Genomic DNA, 12,961 nt, shown 5'->3' with positions numbered 1-12,961 from the left:
GGTGAGTGTCAATTAAGTCTCATGGAATTTCACTGATCATGTTTAAATCTAAAACAGGAATTTGCTATGATGCATTGGTTGAATTCTGAAATATATGAAATTTCATAACACCTAGGTGCCCTACTTCAGTTAAATAGGGAGCCCGTTTAAGCTTCTGGGCCTTTTCAGATGCTGGAGAGCGGAGGCGGGGCTGATGCATTTGATCCCTCAAGTTGCACAGAGTATTCCAGCCATTGATAGTGGAGAAAAATCGATATTGTCGAATACATACTGACAGCATATTACACTTGGGGCACGCTATTCAGCGTACCAGACTGTTTGTAAGCTTTCTATAAAACAACATTCTGTAAGTGACAAAACTGAATATATTGATTTCAAAAATTTTCTTCTCATGTGAGATGTACTATAGGTGTTGTATTCAGTTGCTGAGCAAAACTGACTATTGGTTGGCCCTGTGTTGCGCATGTTAACAGTGTTGTGAAATAAAATTTCAAACCTCATGAAACACTAAATTTTAAATAAAAAAAACTGAATCTAATCAATTCCAAAACAAACTAACTGTGTGTTCAGAGAAAACTGTATAACTAAAACTCAGCACCGAGGTATATTATGAACGTTGCGAGATATGAACTATAATGTTTGCCTGGAAAAATCCAATTGGAAGAAAATACGAGTAAATGTTTGACATAACCAATACCGTTCACTGAAAATTAATTTGCTGGGTAGCACGACACCTGACAAGCCCGATTAGACACTGTTTGCTCAAAAATGCAAGGTGTGCTCTGCCCTGAAATAAAAGTGACTTACCTCTTGCTCAGCTTGCTGTTTATGTGTCTGCAGTACTAACGTTCTCGAAAGCAAATACAATCAGCAGATGCAACAGCTAAAGAGAAATAGTCTGCACACTACTAATTTCTTTCTTTTTGCTTATCAGTAACAATCTGTGATTTCGTGTGGCGTAAGATGCAATGCACACACATCAAAATGTCCTAAACTTCACTACAAGTCATGGAGGTGGTTCTTACTCTAAAGAAAATCGTTCTTGAAAAATGAAACTCTGATTTTTCAGAAAAAGACATCTCAGCATAAGAAGATTCTAACAATTATAAAATTCTCTCATTACGAAAATTACAAACATACCTTTAACATTCCTCCAAAATCTTTTTCATCAATATGAAGAACAAGAAAGATTTTACATGTCAGTTTTCATTTGCATAACAGAGTATTCTAGATAGCTTCTCGCAGATTCATAGATAATAGATATTCTGCGACTTTTTCAATCCATGCAATGCAGAAACTATTAGTCCTAGAGAAAAAAAATGAATTGGACCCTTTATGTAGGAAATTTAAAGTATTTTAATTTTGAGGTGAGAAACATTTTCAGTCGTAGCCACGGCTTTCGCGTTAGTCAAGAAGCACATACAAAGCGACCTTTAACACCCCAAGCGCAACCCCAACCTCATATTCACACCCCACCGATCGGGATCTTTAGTATGTCATTCGTTACAATCCCCCCTACCACTGTCCAAAAATTTGCGATTACACGAATGTTTTGCCCTAATTTTTCTATGCTGAGTGGAATGATTGTGCAACAAGTAAGAAGAGACGTACATCAAATAGCGGGCGCAGTTGCAACCACATGTAACAGGACTGCTAGGACGCAATCTCGCGCTCTACAGTGGCACGGTGTCTGCATGGGGGTGTTCTCTTTACCCTACGACCAGTACGTTATGTTCCGTTGACACCTGAAAATCTGCGACACCGTTTGTGATGCGGCCAAAAGCCAAGGGACTGTGCCAACTAGGACTGAGGCCGCGCGCTTTCCTCGGTTGAGAGCAGGTTCAGTCTGATGGGTTTGCTGGTCCAGATGTTATGGTATGGAGTGACATAATTTTGCACGGGGGTATTGACATTCAAATCTTTGAACACGGTACACTCACCTGTCAAAGTTATACACTCCTGGAAATTGAAATAAGAACACCGTGAATTCATTGTCCCAGGAAGGGGAAACTTTATTGACACATTCCTGGGGTCAGATACATCACATGATCACACTGACAGAACCACAGGCACATAGACACAGGCAACAGAGCATGCACAATGTCGGCACTAGTACAGTGTATATCCACCTTTCGCAGCAATGCAGGCTGCTATTCTCCCATGGAGACGATCGTAGAGATGCTGGATGTAGTCCTGTGGAACGGCTTACCATGCCATTTCCACCTGGCGCCTCAGTTGGACCAGCGTTCGTACTGGACGTGCAGACCGCGTGAGACGACGCTTCATCCAGTCCCAAACATGCTCAATGGGGGACAGATCCGGAGATCTTGCTGGCCAGGGTAGTTGACTTACACCTTCTAGAGCACGTTGGGTGGCACGGGATACATGCGGACGTGCATTGTCCTGTTGGAACAGCAAGTTCCCTTGCCGGTCTAGGAATGGTAGAACGATGGGTTCGATGACGGTTTGGATGTACCGTGCACTATTCAGTGTCCCCTCGACGATCACCAGTGGTGTACGGCCAGTGTAGGAGATCGCTCCCCACACCATGATGCCGGGTGTTGGCCCTGTGTGCCTCGGTCGTATGCAGTCCTGATTGTGGCGCTCACCTGCACGGCGCCAAACACGCATACGACCATCATTGGCACCAAGGCAGAAGCGACTCTCATCGCTGAAGACGACACGTCTCCATTCGTCCCTCCATTCACGCCTGTCGCGACACCACTGGAGGCGGGCTGCACGATGTTGGGGCGTGAGCGGAAGACGGCCTAACGGTGTGCGGGCCCGTAGCCCAGCTTCATGGAGACGGTTGCGAATGGTCCTCGCCGATACCCCAGGAGCAACAGTGTCCCTAATTTGCTGGGAAGTGGCGGTGCGGTCCCCTACGGCACTGCGTAGGATCCTACGGTCTTGGCGTGCATCCGTGCGTCGCTGCGGTCCGGTCCCAGGTCGACGGGCACGTGCACCTTCCGCCGACCACTGGCGACAACATCGATGTACTGTGGAGACCTCACGCCCCACGTGTTGAGCAATTCGGCGGTACGTCCACCCGGCCTCCCGCATGCCCATTATACGCCCTCGCTCAAAGTCCGTCAACTGCACATACGGTTCACGTCCACGCTGTCGCGGCATGCTACCAGTGTTAAAGACTGCGATGGAGCTCCGTATGCCACGGCAAACTGGCTGACACTGACGGCGGCGGTGCACAAATGCTGCGCAGCTAGCGCCATTCGACGGCCAACACCGCGGTTCCTGGTGTGTCCGCTGTGCCGTGCGTGTGATCATTGCTTGTACAGCCCTCTCGCAGTGTCCGGAGCAAGTATGGTGGGTCTGACACAACGGTGTCAATGTGTTCTTTTTTCCATTTCCAGGAGTGTATATAAGTATAAATGTCGTGTGACTAGGACCTCCCGTCGGGTAGACCGTTCGCCGGGTGCAATTCTTTCGATTTGACGCGACTTCGGCGACTTGCTTGTCGATGGCGATGAAATGATGATGATCAGGACAACACAACACCCAGCCCCTGAGCGAAGAAAATCTGCGACCCAGCCGGGCCCTTAGGATTGCCATTCTGTCACGCTGACCACACAGCTACCGTGGGCGGACAGTTTTATATATGAATGACAAAGCGCGACCGCGCGAAACAGCGCAGGTGGAGGATCTCTTGTAACGAAACGATATTTGGTGAGTGGACTGACCTCTCCGTTCACACGATTGAAATCCCATCGAGCACTTGTGGGACACGTTAAGGAGGCGTGCACGTGCAAAACCGAACATGCAGAAGTTGCCAACAGCGCTGGTGGGGAACTGCAAACACCCTACCACGAGAATTCCTTACCAACCGTAAGGTCAGCATGAGCCCACGTTGCAGGGCACTGCGTGGTTATCACACACCTTAGCAAGAACCGTGTCTCCTCTTTTGTGTTGTCCAACGGGCCACCACAAATCGCGATGACTGCAGTGTAATTATTTTCTTTGACTAAAAATGCCATGTCTGTTTGTCTCTTTGTGTGTTTCTTTCACTTACCTTCTATACTGTACTATACTGTAGCATCTCTTTCTCCATGTATGTTTCATGCAGCTATGCTACCTGACGTGACACATCATGTGAAAGTTACTTTTGCCCTTATGTTTCGCAGATGAGTGTATCTGTAGGTAGTTAAATGTCTCGATGTAGTGTGTTGGTCAGATGGATTGCTGTAGGAGGGGCTAGGGTCCCTATTGTTCTTCCTCTTAAGTCTAAATAAGGACTACGGAAAGATGGAAGAAATGGCATTTGGAGATCTGCCAACTATCATTGTTCCCTAGTGGATCACTCAACCGCAGATCTTCTGTCCCAGACGACGAACTGCGTTTCTTACAGCAAGTGTTTCGTCACCTAGTAAAAAATTGATTAATAAAAGGAGACAGCAGGGAAAGCATCTATTCAGAAACTGACACATAAACGAGAGGCAACCTTGTCACAAATTTCGCAATGTATCACTCACAGTAAAGCAGGCAATAGACGAGTAGCGGACTTGCTGTAGGCCAAGTCAAAAGAACAATGTCTTCAGTATAAAAATCAGTCCTTATAGAGCGAAAATGAATTAACATGAATTACTACAGCAAAAAAAGCTATCCACGCGTAACCAATGCAGTCAGAGGAGCACGGGTCGGGCCATAGAGCTTACCCCAATACACGTTGATTTGCGGCGCCGGTGTCTCGCGGTGTAAACGTATCGACACAGCACAGACGCATCCACCGTAGTTGCAGCGTGCTTCGTAATTCTAAACACCACGAGCAACTCGCGAATGGTTACCACAAGGCTGCTCCCACGGTAATGGAAGAGAACATTTTGCCACAAAGTGGCGGGAACTGTTGCAAGATGAACCGTACGATGTGGACACCACTAATAAGTGCAACGGAATAGGCCGGAGGGGGAAGGAGCTTACGAGCGCTCGAGGCTATCAACGAGAATAGAGTGGACAGCGTAATCCTTTGAACACTCGATGAGCTACGCTGCGCATCTGAAGTGAGCTTGTGAGCTCTGCAACATCCATGTACTAATTTACATTTACATGACAAACCCTATTTTCAGGGCTATATTTTAATTTGGACAAATGGATCTTTGCACATATTTGTAAAAACGACGATGATACATCAGTCCATAATAATGTAACATTGCCACCTTCTGAAGAAGACAAATTTAAATTTGTTGAAACCTAGGTAAAGATTTATTTATCCATTGCAACTGGTCGGCTGTTTATAATTTTATTATATGAAAAGGTCTTTGTAGGCAACCTAACAGAAGTTTGAGGTGTAACCGTTCCTGCTGTTCTGTCCGACTGCAGCGGCCCAGTTCTTGCGTCTTAAGTTGGGTGGCCCGAACTGGTGCATATTCCCAGAATGCTGGAAACTTCCTATGTCCCTACCACCGCATGGCTTCAACGACGATTTGAAGTAACGGCCAGGAAACCAAGCTACAACGTTTTCTAACAAACGGTTAACGCCAAAGTTGTCCGGTGCCCTCCAATCGATGATCCTGTGTGTAGATAATATCTCAGAAGTGTCTGCGGACCAGGGAAAATTAGTTTAATAGTATCAAATGATTAACTAAGATTGACGACTTGTTAATTAATTAACCGACTGGTATGTGTTTGGTATTAATTTACTCTCAATAATACTCGGAGTGTGACCTGTGATCGGAATTAAAGAATTAATTTTATTACTCTCTCTTCCTTTGTGATGGATACTGGACTGGACGGAAGCTGTGGCCGCACCACATACGTTTTAAGTGCTTGACAAAAGTTACTGCTTTACAAACACACAATATTTATGTAAATTTTCATTTCTACGTTTTCATCGGCGATGAATTGTTTTGATTGTTCGAATGAGTGTATAATGTCATTATATGAATAAAGTTCTAGAGATTCTGAGTTGGGCAATATTTATTTTTGCTGTGTTACAGTTGTAATTACATCACTCTTAGCTAATGGATTCTTTGCAAATGAAACGAATGTTGGCCATGGTATATATAGTCATTTCAACAGACTTTCTCTCGTATGTTGGTGCGGAAACAAAGCATTTTCTTCCTGTTTAACGTTCCAGGGTGCTTCTCCGGCAGTGCGGCAACAGGATCCCACTCGGTGCGGCGAGGGCGGGACGTGGCATTTTGCCGGCAGTGGCTGGCGACAGCCGTATCAACGAGACACTCTAGGGACCCTCCCGCCACAGGGCCTGGGCCCAGAAGCAGCCGCCTGCCCCCGCTATGAAATATGCAGCGGCGCTTCGCGGCGCCTTGCCGCCAGCCACGGTCGCGTCGCACAATGGACGGCCGACCGGCGCTCATCGGGGATTCCCCAGGCGCGGCGCCCAGCAGCAGGTAGCACCGGCGACGCTCCGGGCCGGGAATCCCACACACAGCGCTCGCTCTGCTTCCTGATTCCTTTTTCGTAACGCCGAGGAAGGCTCGAGCCGTGACATTTTGCTGCGTCAGTTTGTGTCCCCATTCTATGTAGTGCGTTTCAGCAGAAATACCAAATACACTCACAGAAAAAAAATATCCAAACACCGAGAAGGAGTTCTGCGAGATAAATGAAGGTTGGTAGGCGTGTTTTTACATATCAAACATGACGGCCACCAAATTTCGTGCCAGTCGCGTAAGAATGGCGCTTATAGCGCCACTATGAGGACGCAGATCAGGTCTGCTTTAAATACACGCTGTAACGGTAATGAGAATTAGCTACCTTTGAGATTCGATGTGATGAGTTGATGTTAGCCAGGAATTCCTTCAAGGTGAAAAAGTCGCCATTATCAATACTTCTTTGCGTTTAAACAGGTGACGTAATAAGGTTATGAAAAGCTGAATGTCCCTTCTGCGGGACTGCAGAAAGACTTGGCAGGAATCCAGCCACTGTACAAGACTGCTGGCAGTGGTGGTCACTAGAATATACAGTCGCAAGAAGGCTGAGCTCCCGACGGCCACGTGGCACTACCGAGAGGGAGGAATGTCGTGTTCGGCGTATGTCTGTGGTGCCTCGTACTGTATCTGTAGCAGCAACTTGAGTAGCAGTTGGCACCACAGTGACATAACGTACTGTTACAGATCGGTTGTTTCAAGGAACGCTCCGAGCCAGGCGCCCTGCAGCGTGCATTCCACTGAGCCCAAACCTCCACTATTTGCGACTTCAGTGGTGTCAAGCGAGAGCTCATTGAAGGGTAGGGTGGAGGTCTGTGGCGTTCTCTGGTGAAAGCCGGTTCTGCCTAGGTGCCAGTGATGACGCCATTTCAGGGCCAGCCAGCAAACTGTCTGCCTACTAGACACAGAGCACTTACATCTGGAGTTATGGTCTGGGGTGCGGTTTCGTACGACAGCAGCCGCTCCCTCGCGGTTATCCACACACCTTGACTTCAAAGCTGTACGTCACTCTTCTGATTCTACCTGGCACGTCATCGGACGACAACTCCAGCATCATCCAGAACCAGCATTAACCGTCCCTGTGCTGGCCGACCAAGAGCAACAGGCATGGACGGATGCCCACAAGCTGCCTGTGCAGAACGATGCATGCCCATTTGCATGCTTGAGTTCCACATTCTGGCGGTTGCACTGGTTATTAACGTACCAGAATATCTCATTTGCAATGGCTTGTCTCACGCTTACTTTAACCTGCGATCTTGCAACGTTAATCACTTAAATATGTTATCTAGACAACTGTATTCCCCATATTCCATTATTTTACATTAATTATTCCTTAGTGCTGCGATTTCTTTCCGTCAGTGAATTTCAGCAAAAGTATTTCCTGAAACACGTCAGTACAGCTTCATCTTATTTGAAAAACACCACCATGACACCACTAAAGGCTGTTGCATATCACATGTTACCAGTGAATCACATTGAAGGAAGGTTGCTTCTCATCCAACATAATGCTTGTTGAAAAAATGAAGCACCTAGAAGGGGAAGAGGAAATGAAGTGGAACTTCACGGATCGAGACCATACCCGATATTACTTCAGTGATTACAAAAGCGGGTCAAATGTACACTTGTCTGTACGGGCCTACTTATAAGTATGAAGTTGCACTCCCTCAGGCCAGAGTGCGTGCATCTATTCGGTTGGGAAAGTTGTCATAAAGTCGTTGTGTCCTCCCCCGAGGTAAGCTGACACAAGGACAAGGGTCCTCGATATTGGTACTGGAAGTGACGTGGCGTTCGAGCTGATTCCAGGTATCTTCTAAAGGAGACAGATCTGAGGTAACGCACGAACATGCAGAATATTCGTCATGTATAGTTATGTCATTTGACTTCTCTCCGTCGGTAGTGTGACGTTCGTCTTATATTGGACGACAATTTGTTTTCTAGTTTTAGCATTTAATTGGGACGCTGCAGTTAAGAGTAGTTCCCAAGTTCTGAACACAGGCAATAACTGATCACACCATATCGTAGTGAAGTACAGAGGGAGTGTGAGGAACTGTGAGTAAGCTGTAAGAGTCGCTCCAACTTCGCGACTCTGACCGATAGGGATCCACAAAGATTTAGGCGCGAAACTAATTTTCTATGTCAAATATTAATTGTTCGAGTGCACTTTTGACATGTAAAATGCTTGGAGGCTAAGTGTCATTAAAGCTTTGCGACTACTGTACCACTATGCAATAAACTACTTACATCAGGAAACAAATTACGACTATTATTCTGCCAGCAATAAACGAATAGTTCCGAAGCTATATGGAGCGTGTTAAATATTTTTGTTGTGGATCAATGTTACCAGTTGGCTATAGGCTGCAGTCCAGGTCTAATCTCTGTGTCGCCAATGATCTCGAATTTCCTGATACCTTTGAGGTTAACTGTTACAAACTGTAACGTCGTCAAATATTTTACTCTGTTTGTCAATAAATACTCTGTAATGGAATCTAAGAATTTATTTGTAGCTGGTTAGCTGCCCGTAGTTCCATTCATAACCATGTAAGTAGACAATCTGCATCTCCAAAGTAAACCAACATTCCACGAGAACAGCTTCAGTGGACAGTGGACTACATCAGCGAGAGAACGGCACAGAACAGGCAGGGAGCAGTTCTATACACTGTTTCACTAAGCTGATCCAGGAAAGAGTTAACTCTTACATCTCGAGTGGAAAGAAACGACCAGTTCTACAGCACGTCGCCTATACCACTTTCTACGGACTCGTGCTTAGACTGACAAATATTCATGGAGGTTTTCTTCTTTGTACCACAGGGGCTCTTGCAACAACAGGTGTGACTTAAAGTCGTAGCCACACTATGGTGCCAGAAATAACATGTCTGTGCCTCTCCAAAACGTTGAAGAATGGGATCTCACCCCAGGTCAGTGCCATACTCTTCGTCCATGGTCATCTGTGATTCGTTGCTGAACACACTGAAGTGCCATTCATCAGCGGTCCTTGCTTCTCGGTCATAGAAGCTCTCCACATGCAGTCATGTGTGGTTAAGGGCAGCCTACACATTGAACGTTAATTCCCTTCTCCAGCTGCAGCTGGCCTCTGATAAATGGTGTGGGATGGCAAAGAATGTTGCAGGGAGTCCTTTCCTTGTTCTCAAGTGGCAGGCGCGGACGTGCGGGGGTTACGATGTGCTTCGTGCACAATATGGTGATCCTCCATGTGGTCGACCAAAACTTTGATGACGAATATGCCTGTCCTCACGTTCCCACACAGTTCAACACTGGGCTATTGTCACAAATGGAGACCCATAATTACACTCCTAACAAACTCTCCTAGGTGCGAATAACGCTTTCTCACAAGAATACGTGGCGCTTTCATATTCTACACAGTGATCTCACTCCTCCTGCATCCTGCCACGCCTGGTAATAACACTAAACACGAAAAACACTAGACACTCCAATAGCCATTCTACCTGTCACTGAGAACTGAAAATTTAATCATTTATATACCTGCAGATGATGTGTACATATCAGCATCAACAGAACCAGTCATGACGACTAACATCAGCGATAATGAGAGTGAGTGCTGGTGATGAGAGGGTTAGTGATGAGAGAGCCAGTGACAAGTGCACTGGTGGCATAGGGGTCGGCTGCCACAGCCATGCAGCCATGGTGGTGGTAGCAGCTGGAACAGACACGACAAAACCCATGACTAGTGTGGGACTGGTGGAGGAAGCGGCATCTCGGCAGACCAATGATCAGACACCAAAGACTGGACTCAAACCAAAAGCATCAGCATTAACCAGGCCAGTGTCAACTAGGCTGGCACTGGCCAAACCAATGTCACACAGACTGGTATCGACTGATCCAGCCTCCACATGGTCAGTATCAATAGGGCCAGAATTCACAGGGACAGCTTCCAAAGAGCCAGCATCCAAAGGGCTGCTATCCAGAGGGCTGGTGTCGATCTACAGGGTCAGCGCGAAAAGAGCCATCGAAAGGTAGGCACTGACCGGGCTGGTGTCGATCGACAGAGCTGGTGTCAACAGGGTTGGTGTCAGCAACTGAGGAGCCCAGCCAGGTGACAGAGGAGGACAAATTGGTTGCAGTGGGATACGTGCCAAGGATAGTGTGGGCTGTGCTACTAGCAGTGGGGGCATTGCCAGAGCCAGTGCGAGGTCGTGTTGGAGGATGTGGGGCCAGCCACAGCCACGGTGGCACAGGCGACGGCAGCGGCAGGATTCAGTGGCAGTGGAGGAGAAGGCATCTCAGAATGCGCCCAACGGAACACCAGTGCATCGACGGGCATCTCAGCCTGTGTCGACGGCACGTGAGGGAATTGAGAACGCAGAGCATCTGGGAGGAAGGGAAAAGTGGGAGGATCCAATCGGAAAGATGCCCCTGAAGAGGAAGGGAACGCATTGTAAGCCTTGAGTTGGTCCTGAAGGTCATTGTTGGAAAATGAAGAAAGATTGAACCGAGGGCTAATAGACTGGAGGTCCTATATTCTGAAACGCCGGACTAGAAGAGGATTGTTCCGATAAAAGGTAACAACCCATCTTACAATAACTAACAGCCATTGTGTTGGACACGTCACGAAGAAAAGAACAGGCTGTTCATTCAGATAGGCAAGGGAGGACTTTAATGCATATCGTGGAGTTGAGCACACCTTGGTAGGCTGTGGTCCCTCTAGAGCAGCCGACTGGTGGCTCTAAGTTCCAGTTTGTGGAAGCACAATCCCACCATCATACTTCAGAGAGCGAGAGATGGAGGCAACACTGTGATCATCTTGTGGTGATAATTCATGGTGAGCAGCAATAGTAGTATCGCTAAGTTAGGCCAATCCCTGATCAGCATTCAGTCTGAGCATTGCAATTAACTGGTCAGTGTCCATCAGTGCACTGTCAGGTGCATCCGTTTTTGTTTCCAGTACATTCAGCCAAATATTCACTGTTATAGAACATTAGGAAAATCGTTAGTTATTTTAGATCACCAGTTGCGGCTATAGGTGCCCATTTCAACCTTTCGAAGTAACTTTGCCAGCCGGAAGAATTACTTTATTTGAAGCTCTTGATACGTTTTGTACTATTTTTAATTTTGTTTATAGTGAGATAGTCAGATGCATTTCTGTATTTTTGCTTTGTTTCAATAAATTAATGTATTCATTCAAGTTTCGTTTCTTTTAGCACCTCAAATACACACGTCATCCCAGTAACCGTAACTCCTGAAGATAGATGTATAGATGTTAACTGTGGATATTGTATCACAGACACAGTCCCTTTGACTGTTCAGAGATGTCACTATACCCGCCCGAAGATGTAAATAACCATGCATGAGCAGCGCCCATTAGACGGAGGGGGTCCGACAGACGAACAGTTCCAGTCATTCCACCAGGAAGGAGGTACACGGCTCATGTTGTCTGTTGTTCCACCATGCCTAGACGGTCAATACCGCGGTCCGATCGAGTCCACATTGTTACTTTGTGCCACGAAGGGCTCTCAACATAGAGGTGATACAGAGATACAGGAATTGTCGATGACATGCCTAGCTTAGGGCGCCCAAGGGCTACTACTGCAGTGGATGACGTACTGATTATGGCTCGGAGCAGCCCTGTCAGCAATGCTACCACGTTGAATAATACTTTTCTTGCAGCCACAGGGCGTCGTGTTACGACTCAGACTGTGCGCTATAGGCTGCATGATGCGCAACTTCACTCCCTATGTCCATGGTGAGGTCCATCTTTGCAACTACGATACCATGCAGCGCGGTACAGATGGGCAGAACAAAATGCCAAATGGACCGCTCAGGGTTGACATCACGTTCTCTTCACCGATGAGTGTCGCTTATGCCTTCAACCACACAATCGTCGGAGACGTGTCTGAAAACATGTTGTGTTGGCAGAAGAGCCAACACCGTGTTACTAGTGGAGGCAGAAATGCACACGTTTTAGCTCACGCTGGCTGGCGTGAGGAGGGAAGGACTATACTGACGTGAGGTCTGTAACATGACAAGGAATTAGAATTCAGAAAGCGGACGTAATTAGTTTCATTCTTAACCTTAAATCCATTAATGATTAACATCGCTCTTGAAGGTACATGATTCACAATATTATCTGTTCAGAGTATATTCTTGAAGAATATGGCGCCTTGCTAAATCGTAGCAAATGACGTAGCTGAAGGCTATGCTAAACTGTCGTCTCTGCAAATGAGAGCGAATGTAGACAGTGAACCATCGCTAGCAAAGTCGGCTGTACAACTGGGGCGAGTGCTAGGGAGTCTCTCTAGACTAGATCTGCCGTGTGGCGGCGCTCGGTCTGCAATCACTGATAGTGGAGTCACGCGGGTCCGACGTATACTAACGGACCGCGGCCGATTTAAAGGCTACCACTTAGCAAGTGTGGTGTCTGGCGGTGACACCACATTCCTCCCCCGCAAATCGGCGGACAGTTGTGGTATAAGGCCTCCGCCCGCCGTGGGGAGGACCCCATGTTGACGTATTCGACGAGGTGGGGAGCCTAACAACAGGCGAGGCTGTGCCACCCGCACCCTGCCATTCGGATCGCGGGGAGCCAG

This window comes from Schistocerca cancellata, chromosome 7 (assembly GCF_023864275.1).
Source record: "Schistocerca cancellata isolate TAMUIC-IGC-003103 chromosome 7, iqSchCanc2.1, whole genome shotgun sequence".
Lineage (NCBI taxonomy): Eukaryota > Metazoa > Arthropoda > Insecta > Orthoptera > Acrididae > Schistocerca > Schistocerca cancellata.
The sequence above is the reverse complement of the archived record's forward strand: the minus strand, read 5'-3'. Positions refer to the sequence as shown.